The sequence below is a fragment of the Lepidochelys olivacea genome (genome assembly GCF_965140295.1).
Source record: "Lepidochelys olivacea isolate rLepOli2 genome assembly, chromosome: 9".
NCBI classification, from domain to species: Eukaryota; Metazoa; Chordata; order Testudines; family Cheloniidae; genus Lepidochelys; species Lepidochelys olivacea.
In genome coordinates, this window is record NC_140419.1 from 13,328,473 (window position 1) to 13,351,897 (window position 23,425).

The window sequence follows — 23,425 nt, forward strand, 5'->3', positions numbered from 1 at the left end:
CCATCTGAATACCATAGTAACTAATGCACTAGTAATAAGCTGGTAGCACTACTAGGTAGATCAGTACCAAATTAATCCAGCTGAAATAATCAAAACCAAAAATGAAACTCTAGTAATGGAATAATGGAAGTTAGAGTCTGAAAAAGGCCCATAGTACCATTAAAAAGTCAATATTTATCCACAGTTACCATTAGGAGATATGATATTTCCTATTCTAAGTGTACAACAGAGGAAATAATAAGAAGCCAGTCTCAGATAGTTCTGCGAACACGTTAACAATTGTATAAAGTTGTTAGGCTAACAGAGTTGCTCTCTACTGCTTATATTCTAGTTCTTCATTTTCAAGGAAAAATTCAACAGTAGACGCAAAATACAATAAAACCAAAGAATGGACTATCAATCGAAAGACATGAACAAAACTTGCAGGTATGTCATCCCAGGGGAGAGCACAGTCCTTCTTAAATCAAAGTTAAACTTAAAGACAACAGGGAAGATGACAATTAGCAAAAGCAGATGTACCATGTCTTCCTGGGAATCTTGCAAAGCAGGCAATATTAAGCTAAAAGAAAAGGAGTACTTGTGGCACCTTAGAGACTAACCAATTTATTTGAGCATAAGCTTTCATGAGCTACAGCTCACTTCATCGGATGCATACTGTGGAAACTGCAGAAGACATTATATACACAGAGACCATGAAACAATACCTCCTCCCACCCCACTCTCCTGCTGGTAATAGCTTATCTAAAGTGATCACGCTCCTTACAATGTGTATGATAATCAAGTTGGGCCATTTCCAGCACAAATCCAGGTTTTCTCACCCCCCACCCACAAACTCACTCTCCTGCTGGTAATAGCTTATCCAAAGTGACCACTCTCCTTACAATGTGTATGATAATCAAGGTGGGCCATTTCCAGCATAAATCCAAGTTTAACCAGAACGCCTGGGGGGGGAGGTAGGAAAAAACAAGGGGAAATAGGCTACCTTGCATAATGACTTAGCCATTCCCAGTCTCTATTTAAGCCTAAATTAATAGTATCCAATTTGCAAATGAATTCCAATTCAGCAGTTTCTCGCTGGAGTCTGGATTTGAAGTTTTTTTGTTTTAAGATAGCAACCTTCATGTCTGTAATTGCGTGACCAGAGAGATTGAAGTGTTCTCCGACTGGTTTATGAATGTTATAATTCTTGACATCTGATTTGTGTCCATTTATTCTTTTACGTAGAGACTGTCCAGTTTGACCAATGTACATGGCAGAGGGGCATTGCTGGCACATGATGGCATATATCACATTGGTGGATGTGCAGGTGAACGAGCCTCTGATAGTGTGGCTGATGTTATTAGGCCCTGTGATGGTGTCCCCTGAATACATATGTGGGCACAGTTGGCAACGGACTTTGTTGCAAGGATAGGTTCCTGGGTTAGTGGTTCTGTTGTGTGGTATGTGGTTTTTGGTGAGTATTTGCTTCAGGTTGGGGGGCTGTCTGTAGGCAAGGACTGGCCTGTCTCCCAAGGACAATGTATACCTGCAGATCAGCGGCACTGCTATGGGTACCCGCATGGCCCCACAGTATGCCAACATTTTTATGGCTGATTTAGAACGCTTCCTCAGCTCTCGTCCCCTAACGCCCCTACTCTACTTGTGCTATATTGATGACATCCTCATAATCTGGACCCATGGAAAAGAAGCTATTGAGGAATTCCACCATGATTTCAACAATTTCCATCCCACCATCAACCTCAGCCTGGTCCAGTCCACACAAGAGATCCACTTCCTGGACACTACAGTGCTAATAAACAATGGTCACATAAACACCACCCTATACCAGAAACCTACTGACCGCTATTCCTACCTCAATGCCTCCAGCTTTCACCCTGACCACACCACACGATCCATCGTCTACAGCCAACCTCTGCGATACAACTGCATTTGCTCCAACCCCTCAGACAGAGACAAACACCTACAAGATCTCTATCAAGCATTCTTACAACTACAATACCCACCTGCGGAAGTGAAGAAACAGATTGACACAGCCAGAAGAGTTCCCAGAAGTCACCTACTACAGGACAGGCCTAACAAAGAAAATAACAGAACGCCGCTAGCCGTCACCTTCAGCCCCCAACTAAAACCCCTCCAACGCATTATTAAGGATCTACAACCTATCCTGAAGGATGACCCAACACTCTCACAAATCTTGGGAGACAGGCCAGTCCTTGCCTACAGACAGCCCCCCAACCTGAAGCGAATACTCACCAAAAACCACATACCACACAACAGAACCACTAACCCAGGAACCTATCCTTGCAACAAAGTCCGTTGCCAACTGTGCCCACATATCTATTCAGGGGACACCATCACAGGGCCTAATAGCATCAGCCACACTATCAGAGGCTCGTTCACCTGCACATCCACCAATGTGATATATGCCATCATGTGCCAGCAATGCCCCTCTGCCATGTACATTGGTCAAACTGGACAGTCTCTACGTAAAAGAATAAATGGACACAAATCAGATGTCAAGAATTATAACATTCATAAACCAGTCAGAGAACACTTCAATCTCTCTGGTCACGCAACTACAGACATGAAGGTTGCTATCTTAAAACAAAAAAACTTCAAATCCAGACTCCAGCGAGAAACTGCTGAATTGGAATTCATTTGCAAATTGGATACTATTAATTTAGGCTTAAATAGAGACTGGGAATGGCTAAGTCATTATGCAAGGTAGCCTATTTCCCCTTGTTTTTTCCTACCTCCCCCCCCAGACGTTCTGGTTAAACTTGGATTTATGCTGGAAATGGCCCACCTTGATTATCATACACATTGTAAGGAGAGTGGTCACTTTGGATCAGCTATTACCAGCAGGAGAGTGAGTTTGTGTGTGGGGGGGAGGGGTGAGAAAACCTGGATTTGTGCTGGAAATGGCCCAACTTGATTATCATACACATTGTAAGGAGCGTGATCACTTTAGGTAAGCTATTACCAGCAGGAGAGTGGGGTGGGAGGAAGTATTGTTTCATGGTCTCTGTGTATATAATGTCTTCTGCAGTTTCCAAGTATACATCCGATGAAGTGAGCTGTAGCTCACGAAAGCTTATGCTCAAATAAATTGGTTAGTCTCTAAGGTGCCACAAGTACTCCTTTTCTTTTTGCGAATACAGACTAACACGGCTGTTACTCTGAAACCTAATATTAAGCTACTAGAGGTAAAAGGAAGTGCATTAAAAATGAAAATGATAAGATTCCAGTGCTTCAAAGCATCACGCCACTGAGGGGGGAAAAGGACACTCTCTCTCAGATTTACAATACATTATCATATAACTAACAGCCATGTTTAAGGGAGACAACATAAAAGGGATCAAAATGAGACCCTTCTTTGAGTCTAATGGGCTTTTTTCTTTTATTTTTAAAGCTTAGGTACATGAAGGAAAAGGCAAATGACACTGAGTTCTCACAAGCTTGGAGGAGGTGGTTCACCAGAGTTTTAAAAACTTTTCTGTGCTCAGAATATTTAAGCAGTGCATTTATCAAAGTAACTCTGAATATAGGTTGGAGTCTGTGCAGTTTGCTTCAAACAGAATAGACACTTTTAAGCAGCTAGTGGAATGTGTTGCTTGTCTACATGAAGATTCACTACAAAGCCCAAGAGAACACTGCTGATGCCTCCTATCTGAGTGCAGCTGATTAAGCATGTCCTTGACCGAAATTGTCTGTGCAAGTGATTTTTTAGATTCCAGGAACTTAGCCAAGCAAAGGAGTGATTCCACAGGCTATAGGAGAAGACAAAGGAAATTTAGCTCTCAGAACTTCCTCCAAGTCTAGCTCTTTAAGGGAGACATTTGGCATCTCTTAGGAGGAAAACCATAAAACTTGTTGATTGTACATCTCTCTTTCTCTTTGCCTCCACCACTTTTCTCTCATCTTCTCTTGCATTAGAAGTTTGGTGCTGAAATACAACCTCAGAAAGATAACAGCTATCCACCACTTCGTACGATTTATCCTTTCCATTCCTCCTTTAGCAAGGCACCAAAGAAATCCTTGTCCTTCTACAGCAGGGGTTCTCAAACTTTGGGTCAGGACCCCAAAGTGGGGCCCAACGCTGATGTTGGCCCTGGGCCCCAGCAAGTCTCAAGCCCAAGCCGCACCACCCAGGGCTAAGATTACAAGCCCCCTTGGGCTTCAGCTCCGCCCCCTCCCCACCCCCACCCCCAGCCCGGGACGGCAGGGTTTGGTCTTCAGTCCCCCATCCTGGGATTGTGTAGTAATTTTTGTTGTCACAAGGGGGGTTGAGAACCCCTGTTCTACAGGAAGAGTAAGGATGCAAAAGTAGTGTGCAGCTTCTTTTCCAGCCCTGAGCATACCCCCATTTTTATTAAGGTAGTTTTTTGAGCAAATTGGTGACAGACTGGCAGTGCAATATTGAATGCCTGGCCTCTTGGGGACTTGGTGCTTCTTTAGAATAGATTTTTTCCAATATTCTACCCATTTGCTAACGTGCCTCTTGCATCGTAGCCTGGGTCTAAATTCATGAGCCAGGGGTACTATGTTTGCCGAATAGCGCTGATGTGAAGAGAATGTTCAGGGATTGCCCACCATATACGATAGACTCATGTTGACCAATGGGTCACTGATTTGCACATAACCACAGGCTCAAAATCCTCTCCGTAAATAAGTCTTTTGTACGCCCCATAATTCCAGAGCCGGTTTACAATGTGTACAAAAGCAGAGCTGTCAGTGATTCAGCAAGAGACTGCCAAGCCATTCAAGTGAACCTAATCCTGTCATGTTCAGTCTGTTCATAGTTCCTCTTTCATAGGGTGATAAGACTCACAGTTCAAGAAGCGACATGAAAAAAACCTCATTAATTACAGCTATTAGAAAAAGTGTCCTTTTTTAAAGATACTGTGCATATTACTAGTTATATGGAAAAGGCAATATACTGTGTTCATTTACTTTGACAATCATTTAGAATCATCACTGAGGTGCACGTGTCACAAATTATCTTTGCCTTATTAACAGATCTTCAGTGGCATTAGAATTTAGGTTTCATTGTTAATCCCTTTTTCATGCTACTTAACACCTACTTCTGTGAGTTGTCTTCTCAGCTTCAATGGGACTATGCCTTTGAGTAGCTGAACAGTTTGAATAAGGGTTTCAGGGTCTGGCCCTTAACAACTAGAGGAATTTTATTATCACCCTGTGAATCTTCGGCAGTTATATCATGTTGAGGCTAGGAACCTTAAAGGACCCACTATTTACTTTTTTTAAAACTGTACATTCTTCGAGGTTTGTGGTTCACATGAATCACATGGCTACCAAGGTTCTCACTGTAATTTCCCCATCTTCAACTAAACAACCTTTACATCTTAATTTCATATCTACACATCCACAACTTCACAAATAATAGCACCACCGGTTATTATATATAGCTGAATTGGTAGCATCACTGCCTGGCATGTCCCATTACAAGACTCTGCTTTTAATTGCGTATAACTTTGTCAAGGTTTTCCATTTGAAATTTTCCATGCAAGGCATCTGTCTCCGGCTGAATTCTGTTTTGGAAAATTTCAGCCAAAACAGTTCAGCCATTTCTGAGAACAAAACAAGGGTGAAACACATTATTTTGTCCATGTTAACAAATTCTGGTGACCGCTTCTTTCTAGTGCCCCCATACTTTGTTGGCCCAGGTCTTGACACTTAACAGGCTTTGTATCATGGCTTTGCCTTTTGCCATCCACATGAAAATTGGCTTAAATTTCTCTAAGTTATAAGCCTTTGAAAAATTGCAGTTCAGACACGCTCAGGAGAGACTCCTTAGATTTTTAGTCGTTAAATTCCCTGAAGATTTTATCTGCACGTGGAATGCTCCCACACAGGGCTGAGTAGGACTTCCCCCCCGTGGTTGGAGCCTTGGGCTACTGCGGGCTGTGCTCTGGTCCAGCCACCTGAACTGAGGCCAGGGAGATTATCTTGCATTTGCTCTCACTGACACCCCTCAAAGCCTCCACTTGGTCCAGTCAGCATGACAGAGAAAGTTGCCAGCTTGAAAGCAGAGGGGACAAGAGCTGGACCTAGGAGGAATGTATATGGGGAGGACAGATTGGGGGAAAACAGCCTGGAGTAGACAGGGACGCTGGGGCTGGAGACTGGCAGGGGAGGGAGACAGAAAGTGGGAGCTGGGTTAGGAAGTAGCCTGGGATTGGCTGGGAAAGAACAGGAGCTTTGAATGGAGTCTGGGAGCTCGGGGGCGGGGGGAACTGGGGCTAGTAGGCAGGGAGGGAAATGGGAAGGCAGACTAGGAACTAGTAAATGAGATTACATGAGCAGCTGTGGTTGGGGGGACACTGGGAATGGTTGGGCAAGGAGATTGGTACTAAGAACCAGTGGTACAGGAAGTGTCAGGGGAGGGGAGAGAGACCTGACCAGGAGCCAGGCTGCAGTGGGAGAGTATGAGGATTGGCTGGGCAAAGAAACAAACAAAGAGCCTGAAGAAACACTAAGATTGGATAAGAAGCCCAGGGTGGGAGACTGGAACTGGGAGCCAGTTGAGGTGAAGAACACGGGCAACAGCCATGACTAGAGGCCAAGATGGAGGAGGCAAACAGATTAGATGAGGAACATGGGTGGGGAATTGGACCTTGATGGGCAAAGAGACTTGAGACAAGGAGTTTGGTGGGAGAAATAGGAATGGCTGGGCAAGGAGATTGGGACTGGGATGAGAAACCTGAGGAGTGAGACTGTATCAGTGAGGAGACACTTTCTAAATGACAGATTTCAGAGCAGCCGTGTTAGTCTGTATCCGCAAAAAGAAAAGGAGGACTTGTGGCACCTTAGAGACAAACCAATTTATTCGAGCATAAGCTTTCGTGAGCTACAGCTCACTTCATCGGATGCATCTGATGAAGTGAGCTGTAGCTCTTGAAAGCTTATGATCAAATAAATTTGTTAGTCTCTGAGGTGCCACAAGTCCTCCTTTTCTTTTTTCTAAATGAAAATTTCTGGTTTCCCAGTTTGAAACAACTTTTCATTTTTAAATTTGATCAAATTATAATAAAAAATTATTGAAACATTTTGAAATTATTGAAACAGAATGTTTCTATTGACCTGAATCTTTTCTTTTCTTTTTTTTTTTAGTTTTGCTGTTTCACAAACATTTTTGAGATTTCAATTTTTTATCCTGATTCAGGATAGGACTTTTTTTTTCAAAATCTCAGATTCTTTCCTAGAGTGTAAAAGCCATTTTTCAGCCACCTCTCTTCCAGAGGAATATTAGACTGCACTGGGCTGCCTAGAGAGCCAATGACTTTGTTGGATGCTGTTTTAATACTCTATGTTCAAAGTCTATTGAAAGCTGCATCACCAAATTTAAACAGTTTCATACCAACTCTGTTTTTGCTACAGTAGTAATATCGTTACAGTTCTGTGTAACAGATGCACCGCAATTATCCCTAATGCATGTCCCTTTAATGCCCCTAAGTGCTTTTTAATTCGATGAAACTACTTGGAAAGGCATGGTTTAAGCTTCTGCAGCAACTTGAAGATCTGATTTTTTTGATCAAAGGCATAGGTCTAAAAAATATAGGACAAGTTGATCTTTGGAATAACTGAAGTCAATGGAGTTACACCATGGATGAATCTGGCCCAATGAGTTTCTTCTTTCAAACTATCATTTAGGCTGTCTACATTAATACCTGCTATTTTCCTTAAATGTAACATTTTTAGAAATTAATTGGTTTGCGCTCAGTAAATTCCCTATACACATGAAGTGACTATTGCATATCATATCACTGTCCAGTTGACATGCGCTTCTCAGATATGGTTAAAACACTGAGTGCCAAAACATTAGCTTGGTAACTCTAATGTGATCTAAGGATCACATAGTCCTGTGCCATTTAAGTCAAGAGGTTTTAATGGAAGTTCAAAATCTTGAGGCAAGGCTCAAATCTGCTCCCATTGAAATCAGTGAAACTCCCAAGGGTGCAGTGAAGGAGCAGATCAGTTTTGCACCAGACATACAGGTTCTTTTTTTCGTTTGTGTTTAATCAATTCTAGCCAAAGGTAAAATCCCACAATCTTCACCAATATGAGCAATTCTTACGCAGATGAAAATTGCCATTTATTTCAATGGGGATACTCATGTGAGTCAATGTTGGAGGATCTTGCCCATTGAAGTCTATGGGCCAGATTCTCTGTTGGTGTAAATCAAGGTCTCTTCATTGACCTCACTGGACCTACACTGATTTATACCAGTTGAGGCTTTAGTCCAGTATTTCTGTTATGGTCATATATTGCAAAATGCCTGTTGTTCCACATATAAGTTGACTGAGTTCTTCAAGCCTCGCAAGCTCAAAACTCCTGTTGACTTCAGTGGCAGTTTTTTGATATACAACAAATGCAAGGTCAGGTCCAATTAGAGCTGATTGAAAACTAGAAAAACAATTGTGTAAAAAAATATTTGTTTCCATTTTGCAGAGTTCAAAAGGATTTATTTTGTGCTCTCCCTTCCCTCCCCCCCCAATTTTTTTTTAGAAAAATTTCAAATGTTTTGAATTTTGGGGGGGTTGCTACTACCCCCCCAATGCAATAAATTGAATGATGGTCAGTCCTCCCTACACACACACACACACACACAGAGGTTTTTTTTCCTCTTTTACATTTTTCCTTTTGCTGAGCTGTAACTTTTCAAAAGCTTGAGGCAGTTTGGAAGAGCTATGGAGTGACAAATATATATAACGGTTAAAATGCCCTGGACATCATTCATTCTAGTGCACTAAGTAAGTGACAGAAAGGAATGACAGAGAAAGGGAGGGAAACCAAAACAATGAATCAAAATATTGAGGGTTTTAGTTTTGATGAAAACCCAGAAAACTTCAAAAAGGGGAAAGCTCTTCACAGAAATATTCAGCTGAGGAAAAAATCATTGTGGGTTGAAAAAAAATGGTTTACATTTTTCATTTGAAGCAGCTTAGGGATAAAGATGAACTAGTAGAAAACCTGAAGCTGAATTAATATGGAGTGCTTAGCTGAAGCATGTCTGGAGGGGGGAAAGGGCAATTTGATAAAGCTTTGCTAATTCTAAAGGTGCAATTATCTCACTTTGAGAAAAAGGATTATCTTAACATATATTGATACTGTCTTGAGGCTACATACATAGCTGCTGCAGAAGTTAGCCTAACCAAGGAAAATCTAGGAAGAAGAAGAAATAAATGCAAAACAGCAATAGGTGTATTATTTGGTTTGGCTCAGACTCAATTGTGTAATTATGAGCAAATATTTTAATGTTCAGGGATTTTACAAAACATATTGTGAAAAGAGAAAAAAAGAAATGTAACCACCAAAGTTTTTCTGAATGGAAGAGGAAAAATAGAAGAGCCAAAAGGAAAAATGCACAAGAAAATTCACAAATTTTTGTCTTTGAGATGATTTTTTAAATAGATAGAATTGGAATGGTACCTTCTCTTTGTCATATCTTATGAGTCTTTATTTGGTTGTTCTTATGTTTATATCCTGTGAGTCTGTCATATTATAGTCACCACTGTTTGCTATTGCTTTCATAATATGAGAATTCTTGTTTTACAACTGATAGGGGACATAAAGTACATTGGTGTAAGCTGGCATAGATTTGATCACCTCTGTGAAGTCTTTTGAGATACACTGATAAAAAGTGCTATACAAGAGTTAGGTATCATTAATTATTACTATTATTATTTATTATTTTATTGTTCAGTTCACATCAGCTGAGGATCTGACCCATAATTTATAGAGATATGACGTTGTATAGAATAGAAGTGTATTTAACGTTAGCTATATACATTGGCCAGGACGTTTTCTCTCTCTTTTATTTAGAACACAATTAGCAATCACATCTATTATGGTGGAAGATGCCAACATGCAGGTCTTTGATCTATAGATAATTACAGACCTGGTTAAAGCTGAATGGTGTGCTATGAAACTTTCTTTCAGGCTCAATGGAAGGAGTAATTAAACTCTTTTATGGGGTGAGATATCTGGAAACAACAGCAGGAGCTAGACAACTGTTTGTGTGTTGGCAGTATGGAGAGAAAACCAGCAGCCAGTGAGAGAAGCAGTCATGAGCGTGGTCCTAAGAGGTAGCAGAGACAGAGATCCTTGGGGGACAGGTTTGACAGAAGAGGCAGACTTGGAAATGGTGACATTCGCAGCTGTTAGTTTCTTGTTTTCAAGAATGCTAGTTCAACAATGTTAGTTTCTTGTGTTCAAGAATGCTCAATCTTGTGTTCATAAATGCTTTGCAAATAAAAAGGATTATACCAAAGAATACACTTGCTTCCTACCACTTCTCCTCCTAACCAAAACATTCCTCCCAGGGTAACCGCCTGAGCCAAAGGGGCAACGCTTCCAACAAAATAACAGCTAGAATTTGATCAGTAACAATAGTTTGCCCTTCTATGGCTTCTAGCATCAGAGGATCTCCAAGCACTTTACAAACATTTGTTGCCGGCACCCAGTGCCGAAAGGCAAAACAACAGCAGGGGTTCGTTACCCAGTGTGCTTCACTCAATAGTCACAACAGGGTGGAGAAGCAGAAAAGTTTATTTGCAGCTGCAAACAAGGTACAGGGAGAATAGAATCTCAAATCCTGCACACCAGAGCGGGTCATTATACACACTTTTATATTCCTAAATGCTACTGCACTACACATCAGCCAATTAAAACTTTGCACAAATACTCTGCCTTCCTTATATGGGTTACAACAATGTTTATTTCTTGCAACCTCTAACAAGCATTCCTAGCAACTTAAACAACCAGCACATTCTGTCTGGCCTTGTAACTATCTCCTGTTATCTTTAACTTGGCGTCAGCAAACCTTACACTATAAGGCATTATCTGCGGCTGCAACATTGTTTTAAGAGCAAAAGAGCTTACTCAAACCAGCCAGGCCTGAATTCTATTAAGGGGGGTTAAGAAGAAGCCCTTAGGCCTTCAGCAGGGAGACCTCCTCGACCCTTATGGCCTTCCATCCCCTCGACTTAACTAGTGGCCATGCCCTGGGGACTCCAACACATTGATTTAGACTAAGGCTGCAAGTCTGTCACAGATTCTGTGACTTTCAAGGACCTCCATGACTTCCGCAGCTGCAGTGGCCCCAAGGCTAGCTGCACTGGTGGCTGCTGGAGCTGCTGGGCTGGCCCTGAGGCTTGAGCAGCAGTCAGTGCTGCTGGCTCTGGGAGCCATGGGATCAGCAGCCACTGTGGCTGGCCCCGGGGGTCACCAGAGCAGCAGGAGTGTCCAGGGCTGCCTCCCCCCTCCCCGCTGAGCAGTAGTGGTACCCTGGGCTGACCCCCCACCCCCGAGCAGCAGCAGCACCTTAGGGCTCCCCAGAGCAGCTGCACCCCACAGCCTCAGGACAACTTAGATTTAGACAGGGTTACTTCTAGTAAAAGTTATGGACAGGTCATGGACCGTGAATTTTTGTTTTTTGCCAGTGACCTGTCTATGACTTTTACTAAAAATACCCATGACTAAAATGTAGCCTTAATTTAGACCCACAACACCCCAGTGAGCATTATCACCCCCATTTTGCAGATGAGAAAACTGAAGCATGGAGAGAGTGAAGCCCCAATTCAGTAAAGGAATTTAAGCACGTGCTTAAATTAAAGCATGTGCTCAAGTCCTTTGTTGAATGGGGGACTTGAGCAGGGACACATAGGAAATTTGAGGCAGAAGCAAGAACAAAACTTAGTACTCCTGTCTTCCAGTCATGTCATGTTCTTGAGCCACAAGAAACTAGGATACTACTTGACCCAGCAACCCTTGCTCATGTGAGTAATCCTTAGGCTATGTGAGCAGTCCTTCTTGCCATCAATGGGAACAAGCAAGAATTACTCATTTGAGTAAAGCCTACCAAAAAACTGGATTCTTCCTGCTCAAGATGTCATCACAGCTGTTTTACAAGGAGCAGTCAAACTAAAAGTGAACTGAGCTTTCAGAAAATATGTCTGTGATTTATGAGGCTCATCCCTAAAAGATATATGAACTTGCAGATAGAAAAGATCCTTTTTTAATTCATGATTTTTTTTCTTTTTGAGAATTAGACGAGATTTTTCACAACTCCCAAGGATTTAGATGATTGTATGCCAATAAGTATAAATGAAATGGCTTCTGCAGCCAGCCACAAGTGAATTTATGTATTTGTTTTGTTTGCAGAGAGCCACTCTGTTACTGTATACCAAAAAGCAGTTACATTTTTCAAAGAACATTTAGTGTTCCTTATGCCCAGCTGACTAATGGAACTAAAGTTATAAAAAATAGCATATTCATTGTCACTCTAATGTGAAAGTAACAATAATGCTTTAGCACTTATATAGCGGTTTATACACAAAATCTAATTAAGCCTCAGTAGGTAGCTATTAGAGATGGGTGAACAATTTGCAGTGAATAATTGGATAAAATTTGCTTTTTATTTTGCTCACAAATTATCTTCAAACAATGGTAAACAGTTACAATTTTCACTGCTTTGTTCATTAGTCCCCAAATAATTTCTGCAAATAATTCTTGGTCATTGACAAACAATTTATGGCCAGCATTTAAAATCTGAGTTACTGCTAGTTTGGATTAGCCACCTAGGTTGCACTTTAAATTTCTGGTCTTTTATTGGAAGAGCGTGACTCTTAGAAGCAAGTTTCATGTGTGAATACTTGCATATACCAATTTAAAATTCACCCTCCATGAATATTTTCTAATAACCATTTAAAATTTGCTGCTTCTGTGAAGTTTCCTGCCAGCAAACTCATCCAGTATAATATGTGCAGCAAGCAAACACAAAGGAGATGAAAGCACTCTCAAAGGAAGTTATTTTGAAAATTCACGCTAATATTTACAGGAAAAATATCAAATATTAAGCAAAAGACAACAATATTCAGCTACTTTAAAGATGGAGAATCCAAGACAGAGTATTTAAGTGACATGCAATGGGCACAGGGCAGAGACATGTCAGAGTCACGGTTAGAACTCAGAAATTCCTTATTTCCAGTCCTCTTGTTGAAACCACTAAGGAAAGTTTCTCTCTACTAGATGCCTGAGGATGATAGACACCCAGCTATTCTTTTCAGAGTGGTAGCCGTGTTAGTCTGTATCAGCAAAAAGAATGAGGAGTACTTGTGGCACCTTAGAGACTAAGAAATTTATCTGAGCATAAGATTTTTTGGGCTAAAACCCACTTCATCGGATGCATGCAGTGGAAAACACAGTAGGAAGATAGATATATACACACAGAGAACATGAAAAAATGGGTGTTGCCATACCCACTATAACGAGAGTGATTAGTTAAGGTGAGGTATTATCAGCCGGAGAAAAATTATTTTTTTTCTAGCAATAATCAGGCTGGCCCATTTCCAACAGTTGACAAGAAGGTGTGAGTAACAGTAGGGGGAAAATAAGCTTGGGGAAATAGTTTTACTTTTTAACAGACTCCAATGAGAGACTGCTGAATTGGAATTAATTTGCAAACTGGACACCATTAACTTAGGCTTGAATAAAGACTGGGAGTGGATGGGGCATTACATAAAGTAAAACTATTTCCCCAGGTTTATTTTCCCCCCTACTGTTACTCACACCTTCTTGTCAACTGTTGGAAATGGGCCAGCCTGATTATCACTAGAAAAGGTTTTTTTTCTCCTGCTGGTAATAGCTCACCTTAACTGATCACTCTCGTTATAGTGGGTATGGCAACACCCATTTTTTCATGTTCTCTGTGTGTGTGTATATATCTATCTTCCTACTGTATTTCCCACTGCATGCATCTGACGAAGTGGGTTTTAGCCCATAAAATCTTATGCTCAAATAAATTTCTTAGTCTCTAAGGTACCACAAGTACTCCTCGTTCTTTTTCCAGTTATTCTTGTATTATTTTTCCATGCACAGTTACTATAGCGTTATTTGTAGATAGACTAAATAATTCTCTGCAGACAGGCACAACTTTTCAGAAGCAGTCATATTACTTGTCATTAATATTACATCTCTAAAATACAAATACATAGGGTTAGCCTATGTTGTATCTCTTGAAAAGTAAGGAAATCACCTTATTTGAAGCACTTTTGCCTGCACCAGTGCCTACCCCACACCAAAATAATTCCAATATGCTTAATTCAGGTCATGCCATATATGCATCTGTCAAATTGTATACAAGACCCACAGGAGAAACATCATACACTGATGTAAGCAGAAAAATATCAGCCTATGGCGTACAATGTGCCAAGGAATAATAAAAGCTACACCTGCGTATACATACACATAAAATGCCGTACTGCATCTCAGCTGTATACAGTCCCATCGCCATTCACTTGTTCTCACTGGGCACATTAAACTGTTGACCCTTTGCCAGTTCCATCAAGAGCACAAATATCCTGATCTGCTCCAGTATGGACAAGGCCTGTTAACATATTTACATGCAAGAGATTCTATAGCGTGTCCCAGCCATGCAAAACACAACTACGACGTGCAGATTCAGAACACATTGATTGGATTGGATTGTGTCTTTAAAGGCTCAGGCCTATGTTGTGGGGGGCGGGGGTTGAGATGGCAGGGAAGCATTGTGCCTGAAATTGAGTCTGGCATAATTCCACCCAAAGCTTGCATGCACTCTGTCCTATTTTCACCAGTATGGAGGAGAGCAAGGTCATAAGTACAGCTGGGCAAAATTTTCCAGTGAATAGTTTTTATTCAACAAAACAGGCAGTTTTGGTTGACTCTGTTCACAAATTAGACATGAATAATTTTGGCTGTTTGCAAAATGGCCAGAGGAGGGTGAGAAGGTGACGGTAGTTTTAGTGGTGGTGCTGCCCCTTCAACCTTTAGCCCTATGGTTAGGAGAGTCACCTGGAGTCCTAGATCCAAAAAATCTCACTTTTGTACAGACCCAAAATAGTGGTTCAAATATGGCTTTAGGTACCTGACATTATGAGAAAATCATAGACCTGTAAGGGACTTCGAGAGGTCATCTAGTCCAGCCCCCTACACTCAAGGCAGGACTAAGTGGTATCTAGACCACCAAAATGTTGGCCTAGTGACTTGGCCAAGGTCACACAGTAGGAAAGAGGAAAAGCTAGAATTAAAATATAGCTATTCATGACCCCACAGTTCCATGTTCATTCCGCTAGGCTGTGCTGCTTATGTACAAACAGGCGCTTGCTCGTGTAATTCACATTTGTGCATGAAAATGGAAACATTTGCCTCATCCATCCGTGTTCTTACATCACCACCATAGTATCTGAATACCTAGTTTCTGCCTGTTTTATATATGCACATTAGTGTTTGCAAGCGCACAAATGTTGTCGAGCTTTGAAAAAGCTAGTTTTACCCATCCCACAGATGTAGTTATACTATATCATTGCAATGGCATTCTCATATACACAGCTCTAGTGGTCATATCCTCATTATCATCTCTCCCTCCAGCTCAGTGGTCTCCAAACTTTCCATGTCATGCCCCCCCTTTCCCCTGTCAGCACCCCCCGCCCCACCCAGTGCTGTGGTCGGGAACAGGGGGCACAGAAAGAGGTAAGGGGGTCGAGGCTGGAGCCAGGCCACAGCTGGGGGCAAAGGCTGGGGAGGTGTGGCTGGGGGGTGGGGGCCGGGAGTGGACCCGTGGTCAGGGCCAGCACAGCTGGAGGCAGAGCAGGACTGGCTGGCAATCCCTCCCTGCTCACCCTCCCAGTGGGCTGGCCTGGGCCCCACTGCACACCCCCCCCCAAACATTCCTTCACACCCCTCGGGGGGTGGGGCACAGTTTGGGGACCACTGCTCTAGCTTCCTAACACTTGTGTAACAGTCAGTAAATATCCTCAGTATAAAAGATCCTACAATTGCCTTTGGTAGGCTTCAGCCTGAGTTCAATTAAGTCAATGACAAAGCACATATTCACATCACTAGTGCAGGATCAGGCCTTCTTGCTACAAGGGAGTAGATTGCTGTCTTTGGGATTGTCTAGCTTGGGGTCACTCAGGATATGTCTATACTAGAAATATAAGGTGACCTATATTAGGTCCATTTACAGTCACTGCAGTAATTACTGCAGTGGTGCATGTCCACAGTACATGAACAAGCCCAGCTCTTGCAACTTTTGTATAAGACAGTGTGATCAAATGGACAGGTTACTGCATAAGGGATGAGAAAACCTGAATTCTAGTCCCAAATCTGCTGCTCTGTGCTTGTCTGTTTCTCATTCTGTGTCCATCTTGTCTATTTGGACTGTAAGTTCTTTGAAGAGGGGCTGGTTTTCTATGTATGTTTGTACAGCACCTAACATACCAGAACCCCACCACTCGCAGTAGTGGCCTCTGGGCACTATCAGAACAGTAAATAAATAGAAACCTGCTGATGTCAAATATGCAGAACTACCAATATCTGTGAAACTACTAATGATTTTGCAGAATCTGCCATATACGAGTTGCTTGATTAACTGTGGTTCCAGTACAGGAATTTCTAGCGAGAAAGAAATTTTTTTCTCAGCTCACTGCTTTCCTTTTATTGTCCATCCTTATGGTTCTGTGCGGTTTTTTTAATCTCCTTCATGCTGATGACAAGCCTTGGCAGTGGCACTGAATGTTAATGAGCTAGTGTATCGTGTAACACCAGTGAATCATTTTGTGAGTTTAATAAAAAGCATTCAAGTCTCAGGCCTTTTCTCCTTTGCTTACCAAGCAGCTTGGTCTTCTTTGTTTGTACACACTCCTATTGGTGCCCCCTGCAGACTGGGGCATATACCAGTCCTTGCATCGGTTTTTCATAGATCAGCTTACCCATTCAGTCTGGGCAGCATACTAGGAGCGGTGTTATGCATAACGCATTGAAGTAGGCCCGGGGGGGCGCAAGCATTAATCACGTTGATCTGCCCACACAGGGAGTCTGTGCCCAAAGCCAAAAGCACTTTAATTTTATATAGAACAGAAATTCACAGTGGCACTGATAGCTGTCTCAGGCATATTTAGAGCCATATATTTGAAAATCAGAAACCACAGACTTAGCTGGAGAAGGGCTAAGGCAAAGGTGTCCCATTCACTTTATTCCATCCCCTGAGGTCTTCACCAGCTCCTTCTCCCCATACTGGGATGCACTTCTGCCCTCACCAGCTTCCCTGTGTCTTTTCTCTGGGATGGTCCCACCTCCCATTCACTCCTCTGGTCATTCCATTTCTCTCTGTGTGCCTACAGCACTGTACATTCTTCATCTGGGTCAGGTTAAATGGACTCTTCCTGTGGCCCATGCTGGCGAGACTATCTACTGCACCAGTTATTCCCATACGCCCAGACACCATCTACTCTGTTTGGCAAAGCTTTTTTCTGAGCTCCACCCCCCACCCCACCCGGGATGAATGGGGACTGGCTGATGGGCAGGTCAAATGGTAACTGCCAGGTCACCTGCGCTGCTTCCTGCAGCTTCCATTGGCTGGGAATGGTGAGCTGCAGCTGCTGGGAGCGGCGGGTGGCCGTGCAAATGTAAACAAACTGTCTGGCGGCCCGCAGGCCGCAGGTTGCCCACCACTGGTCCACTCTCATTGCAGAATGCACAAGGGATTAGGGTACTCAGCTGGGATATGGGAGACCCAGGTATAATTCAGAGCAGGAACCTAAACCAGGGTCTCCCACTTCCCAAGTGAGTGCCTTGACCACTGGCTTTGGCTATGTTGGGTAGAACTCTGGCTCTGGTTTTGACCAGAAGTTCCATCCTTGACCTGAGAAACCTTTCCTGGCAAAAACAAAACAAACCCCCTTCACTGAAAGATTTCTGACAAGCTGTAGTCTGACCCCTTAGTTCAGGGCACCCTTAAAACTGCAGCCCTACCAACAAAGAACAAAGAAACACCATTGCACTAAATGTGCTTATTTGAAAAGTTAGCTGCACTGGAGCAACTCCTGAGAAAGCTACTCTGATAAAATACCATCAGCCCCTCATGTATATACCTGTTTGACCCTAAAAGTCTCAGCTAAAGAAATCAGTCTCTATTGCTCAGATGGGTCTGTTGTCCATCAAGATCCTGAGCAGCAAACAGCAATGAACTCAAGCTGGAAGAGACCAGTTAGTGTTTGAATGCGTGAAGAACTCCCTGTATTTCTCTCCCATCAATCACACTGGGTCAAATTCCTCCTAGGTGCAACTACACAGACTCCAGTGAGACCGGTAGAATTACCCCTGGGATGAATTTGGCTCATTAAGATAGGGAAAGTGCCTGTGAAACAAGCAAAGAAACAACCAGTTACATAAAATATCCTCTTAGAGGCATTTATTATTAATACAATTTTGTCACGGTAAAAATTAAGCAAAATTCACAGAACTGTCAGCGGGAAAATGTACAAAATCAGGGTGTGGTGTTGGCGGGGCTGAAGCTGGCATCCCATTATGCGTGGCTGAAGCCTGAGCCCCACCGCCTGCGGCTAGGGTGACCAGATGCCCCGATTTCATAGGGACAGTCCCGATATTCATGGCGTTGTCTTATATAGGCACCTGTTACACCCGACCCCCTATCCTGATTTTTCACACTTCCTAGCTGGTCACCCAATCCGGGGCCAACAGCCTGAGGCTGAAGTTGAAGCTACAGAAGTCGCAAAGCTCCGTTAAAGTCACAGAATCAGGGACCAAATCATATCCTTAGTCGTTATTGATCATGAGGCTAAGGCCTACCATTTTCTAACAATCTATTTACGGAAATGTAATGTCTGCCGCCTTCTTGCTGCACATAAGCATTGATATTAGCAATGAATAAGGAGCATACTGATCACATCAAAGGAAACCTAGAGATGCTGCTCCATGTGCTTTATCGACCTGACTCAGTAAGGAGGCGATCAATTTTTTTGTTCCATGAGGGTTTTTTTTTTTCTATGTTCTGCATTGACGATAAAGTATGTAGGACATAAAGAATTGCTATAGTGGATCAGAGCAAGTATCCTGCTAATCCAGTAGCCTATCTCCAACAGTGGCCAGTGTGCATTTCAGGAGGCAGTAAAACATTTTTCATGTCACTGGTGAACAGTATTATTTGAAGTGAGGTGGGAAGTGGCAGTCTTATCAATGGAAGTTTGGAAAAATAACCACCGCATTTTTTTTTCAGCTACTCCAAATTTGCAAAATGTCATTAAATGACTCTAAAAATAAAAACTGGGAGAAACGATGGGAAAACTTTCTGCATTACACTCTGCTAAATACTATAGCATTGAAATAATCTGCTTTGGGTCAATTACATTTATTTTTTTCAAAAAGGTTACAAATCGAAAAGGGTTTCTGGAATATAGAAAAAAAAGAGGATGTTTTACAGAAACGAAGGAATAAGCGTGTGCATTTAACGATAAGTTATGCTCTTTAAAATAGGCATTTTCCAACAGCTCCTTGGAACACTTTCCTTTGTTGATATATTCAAAAATGAATATAAATGAAAATGTCACAATAAATAAAGGATGTTTGCCAGCCACTATTAATATTTAAGAGCGATGTGTGAGGTTTTATTAACTTGAATAAGGACTTTTTTTAAACTTCATTTACATAAATTAAATATTCCCTTGCTATTATAGATACTTTCCCTTTCTCTGCATCAGTAGTCTGATTAATAAAAAAAAGGGGTGGAGGATATAAGGGGATAGATTTCATGCAGATGAATTCTAATAGACCTTCCAGATATATAGCATCTTGTTAAAAATTCATGCAGGCCAGAATACTAGAAGGTCAGAAAATGTCTTTGACATTCTGCCAGGGCTCTTTTTGATAAAGGAAATTCTTCATTAAAAAGGACCTAATGCTTATTACTTTATACTCCTAAGGCAGAAGCTGAATATTAAGTGGTGGTCTCTGTTAATCCATTTATTAAATATCAAAGCCCATATGTTTTCATCCTGCGTCCTTGCTTATTGACTAATTGCCTTAGACCCATACAGATAAAAGCAGAGAAAAAGATAGGGATCTCAACTCACTCTTAAGATAGGTTATTTTACAAAGGTCTTATGTAAACATTAAGGGCCGATTCTCAAGTGTCCTACAGGGGTACAAAGCAACCTCTAACCCAGTGGGGCTGGCTAGGTGAAGATCCATTTTGCCTATGGGAACCTTTTGGTGACAAAGAGCCATTGTAATGACTTCTGCACCACATGCTCTTGGCTCCCTGGTGAAGGGAAGAATATCTGGAGAGAAAAGGGAATAGCTAAGGCATAACTATGCCCCAGCCATCCAAGGACACCATCTATGCTACTTTACATTGGGATTTGGATTTGGCCTGGTAAACATGCCCCAGGACTGACCATCTTCAAAGCCTTAAATCTACCTTTGTGCTCCCCACTCCTAATCAGGGTTGGGTACAGCTCAGATGGAGCCCAGGATCTGGGCCAGAGAATTAATTAATTATAACAAGCATTTAGTGTGAATGAATCTTTTGCCTATTCAGGTCCAGGCCAAGTAGGTAGTCACAGGAAGTACCATCTGATAGCACTGTTTAATAGAGTATAATGAAGTCACTGCATACAATACCTACTTCTCTTGCAGAACATGTTTACTGGCTCAAGGATCACCTAGAAAGAAAGAAAGAAAGAAAGAAAGAAAGAAAGAAAGAAAGAAAGAAAGAAAGAAAGAAAGAAAGAAAGAAAGAAGTCATGTATCAATATTCTGCAATTCAACTGAAAAAGGAAGAACCTGTCTACAGCTGTAAGGTGGCACTGAGAGAATACAGAAAAAACCTTTGCCAATATTCTTGCAAATGAACTCCCAGAGCCTATTCACTATTTGCCACCACTTATCTTGCTTATGCACATTCACTTGAATGAGTCCTCAAATCATCTGTGAAGATGTGCTTTTTACTATACACTCTGCTGTACTACTGATGAGCTGATATCTTTACCCATGCTGATTAGTTTCTTACTCCACTGTTGACTTCAGTGGGACTATGTAAGCAATAAGTGAGGGTATCAGAAACTAGCTATAAATTGTTATTGGTTACCACTGAAACCAGCAAAGGCAAATGAGCATGACTACACCCAAATTCAGGCCCATTAGTAGTGAAATCTCATCCTGTAAACTGATACTCTCAAGATGAAAAAAGAGTTACTGTAGGTTCCTCTGATAAATTATTCACAATGATTTATTCCATGACCATTTCCTTAATTTAATTTCCTAAATTAAATAGCATGACATCCTGACACATGGATCAGTACTTAGGGCACTAGTCACGACTTGAGAACCAGGTTCCATTGATTAGTCCACGACAGACTTTTTCTGACTTTGGGAATATCTACATCGCAAAGCCACCATGATTAAATTTTATATGACTAAATTCTATTTTCAATAGTGACTTTTGCACTTAGGCCCAGATCCTCAAAGGTATTTAATTGTTTGTCTGCTTCTTTAGGTGGCTAGGTCCACCGTTTAGGCACCGCTGACATTTTCAAAACCATTGCTCAGCTGAAGTCTAACTCTGGCTATTAGGAAATGGGCTACCTAAGTGAGTGTACTGACTTTGGTACCTGACTTCAGGATCCCAAGTGGAAGGAGGTATTCATAGAATCATAGAATATCAGGGTTGGAAGGGACCTCAGGAGGTCATCTAGCCCAACCCCTTGCTCAAAGCCCCAACTAACTCATCCCAGCCTGGGCTTTGTCAAGCCTGACCTTAAAAACCTCTAAGGAAGGAGATTCCACCACCTCCCTAGGTAACGCATTCCAGTGCTTCACCACCCGCTTAGTGAAAAAGTTTTTCCTAATATCCAACCTAAACCTCCCCCACTGCAACTTGAGACCATTACTCCTTGTTCTGTCATCTGCTACCACTGAGAACAGTCTAGATCCATCCTCTTTGGAACCCCCTTTTAGGTAGTTGAAAGCAACTATCAAATCCCCCCTCATTCTTCTCTTCTGCAGACTAAACAATCCCAGTTCCCTCAACCTCTCCTCATAAGTCATGTACTCCAGCCCCCTAATCATTTTTCTTGCCCTCCGCTGGACGCTTTCCAATTTTTCCACATCCTTCTTTTAGTGTGGGCCCAAAACTGGACACAGTACTCCAGATGAGGCCCCACCAATGTCGAATAGAGGGGGACGATCACATCCCTCAATCTGCTGGCAATGCCCCTTCTTATACAGCCCAAAATGCCTTCTTGGCAACAAGGGCACACTGTTGACTCATATCCAGCTTCTCGTCCACTGTAACCCCTAGGTTCTTTTCTGCAGAACTGCTGCCGAGCCATTCAGTCCCTAGTCTGTAGCGGTGCATGGGATTCTTCCATCCTAAGTGCAGAACTCTGCACTTGTCCCTGTTGAACCTCATCAGATTTCTTTTGGCCCAATCCTCTAACTTGTCTAGGGCACTCTATATCCTATCCCTACCCTCCAGTGTATCTACCACTCCTCCCAGTTTAGTGTCATTTGCAAACTTGCTGAGGGTGCAGTCCATGCCATCTTCCAGATCATTAATGAAGATATTGAATAAAACCGGCCCCAGGACCGACCCTTGGGCCACTCCACTTGATACCGGCTGCCAGCTAGACATGGAGCCATTCATCTCTACTAGTTGAGCCCAACGATCCAGCCAGCTTTCTATCCACCTTATAGTCCATTCATCCAGCCCATACTTCTTTAACTTGCTGGCAAGAATACTGTGGGAGAGCGTGTCAAAAGCTTTGCTAAAGTCAAAGAATAACACGTCCACTGCTTTCCCCTCATCTACAGAGCCAGTTATCTTGTCATAGAAGGCAATTAGATTAGTCAGGCATGATTTGCCCTTGGTGAATCCATGCTGACTGTTCCTGATCACTTTCCTCTCCTCTAAGTGCTTCAAAATTGATTCCTTGAGGACCTGCTCCATGATTTTTCCAGGGACTGAGGTGAGGCTGACTGGCCTGTAGTTCCCAGGATCCTCCTTCTTCCCTTTTTAAAAGATGGGCACTACATTAGCCTTTTTCCAGTCCCCGATCGCCATGAGTTTTCAAAGATAATGGCCAATGGCTCTGCAATCACATCCGCCAACTCCTTTAGCATTCTCGGATGCAGCGCATCCAGCCCCATGGACTTGTGCTCATCCAGCTTTTCTAAATAGTCCCGAACCACTTCTTTCTCCACAGAGGGCTGGTCACCTCCTCCCCATGCTGTGCTGCCCAGTGCAGTAGTCTGGGAGCTGACCTTGTTCGTGAAGACAGAGGCAAAAAAAGCATTGAGTACATTAGCTTTTTCCACATCCTCTGTCACTAGGTTGCCTCCCTCATTCAGGAAGGGGCTCACACTTTCCTTGACTTTGTTCTTGTTGCTAACATACTTGAAGAAACCCTTCTTGTTACTCTTAACATCTCTTGCTAGCTGCAAGTCCAAGTGTAATTTGGCCTTCCTGATTTCACTCCTGCATGCCTGAGCAATATTTTTATACTCCTCCCTGGTCATTTGTCCAATCTTCCACTTCTTGTAAGCGTCTTTTTTGTGTTTAAGA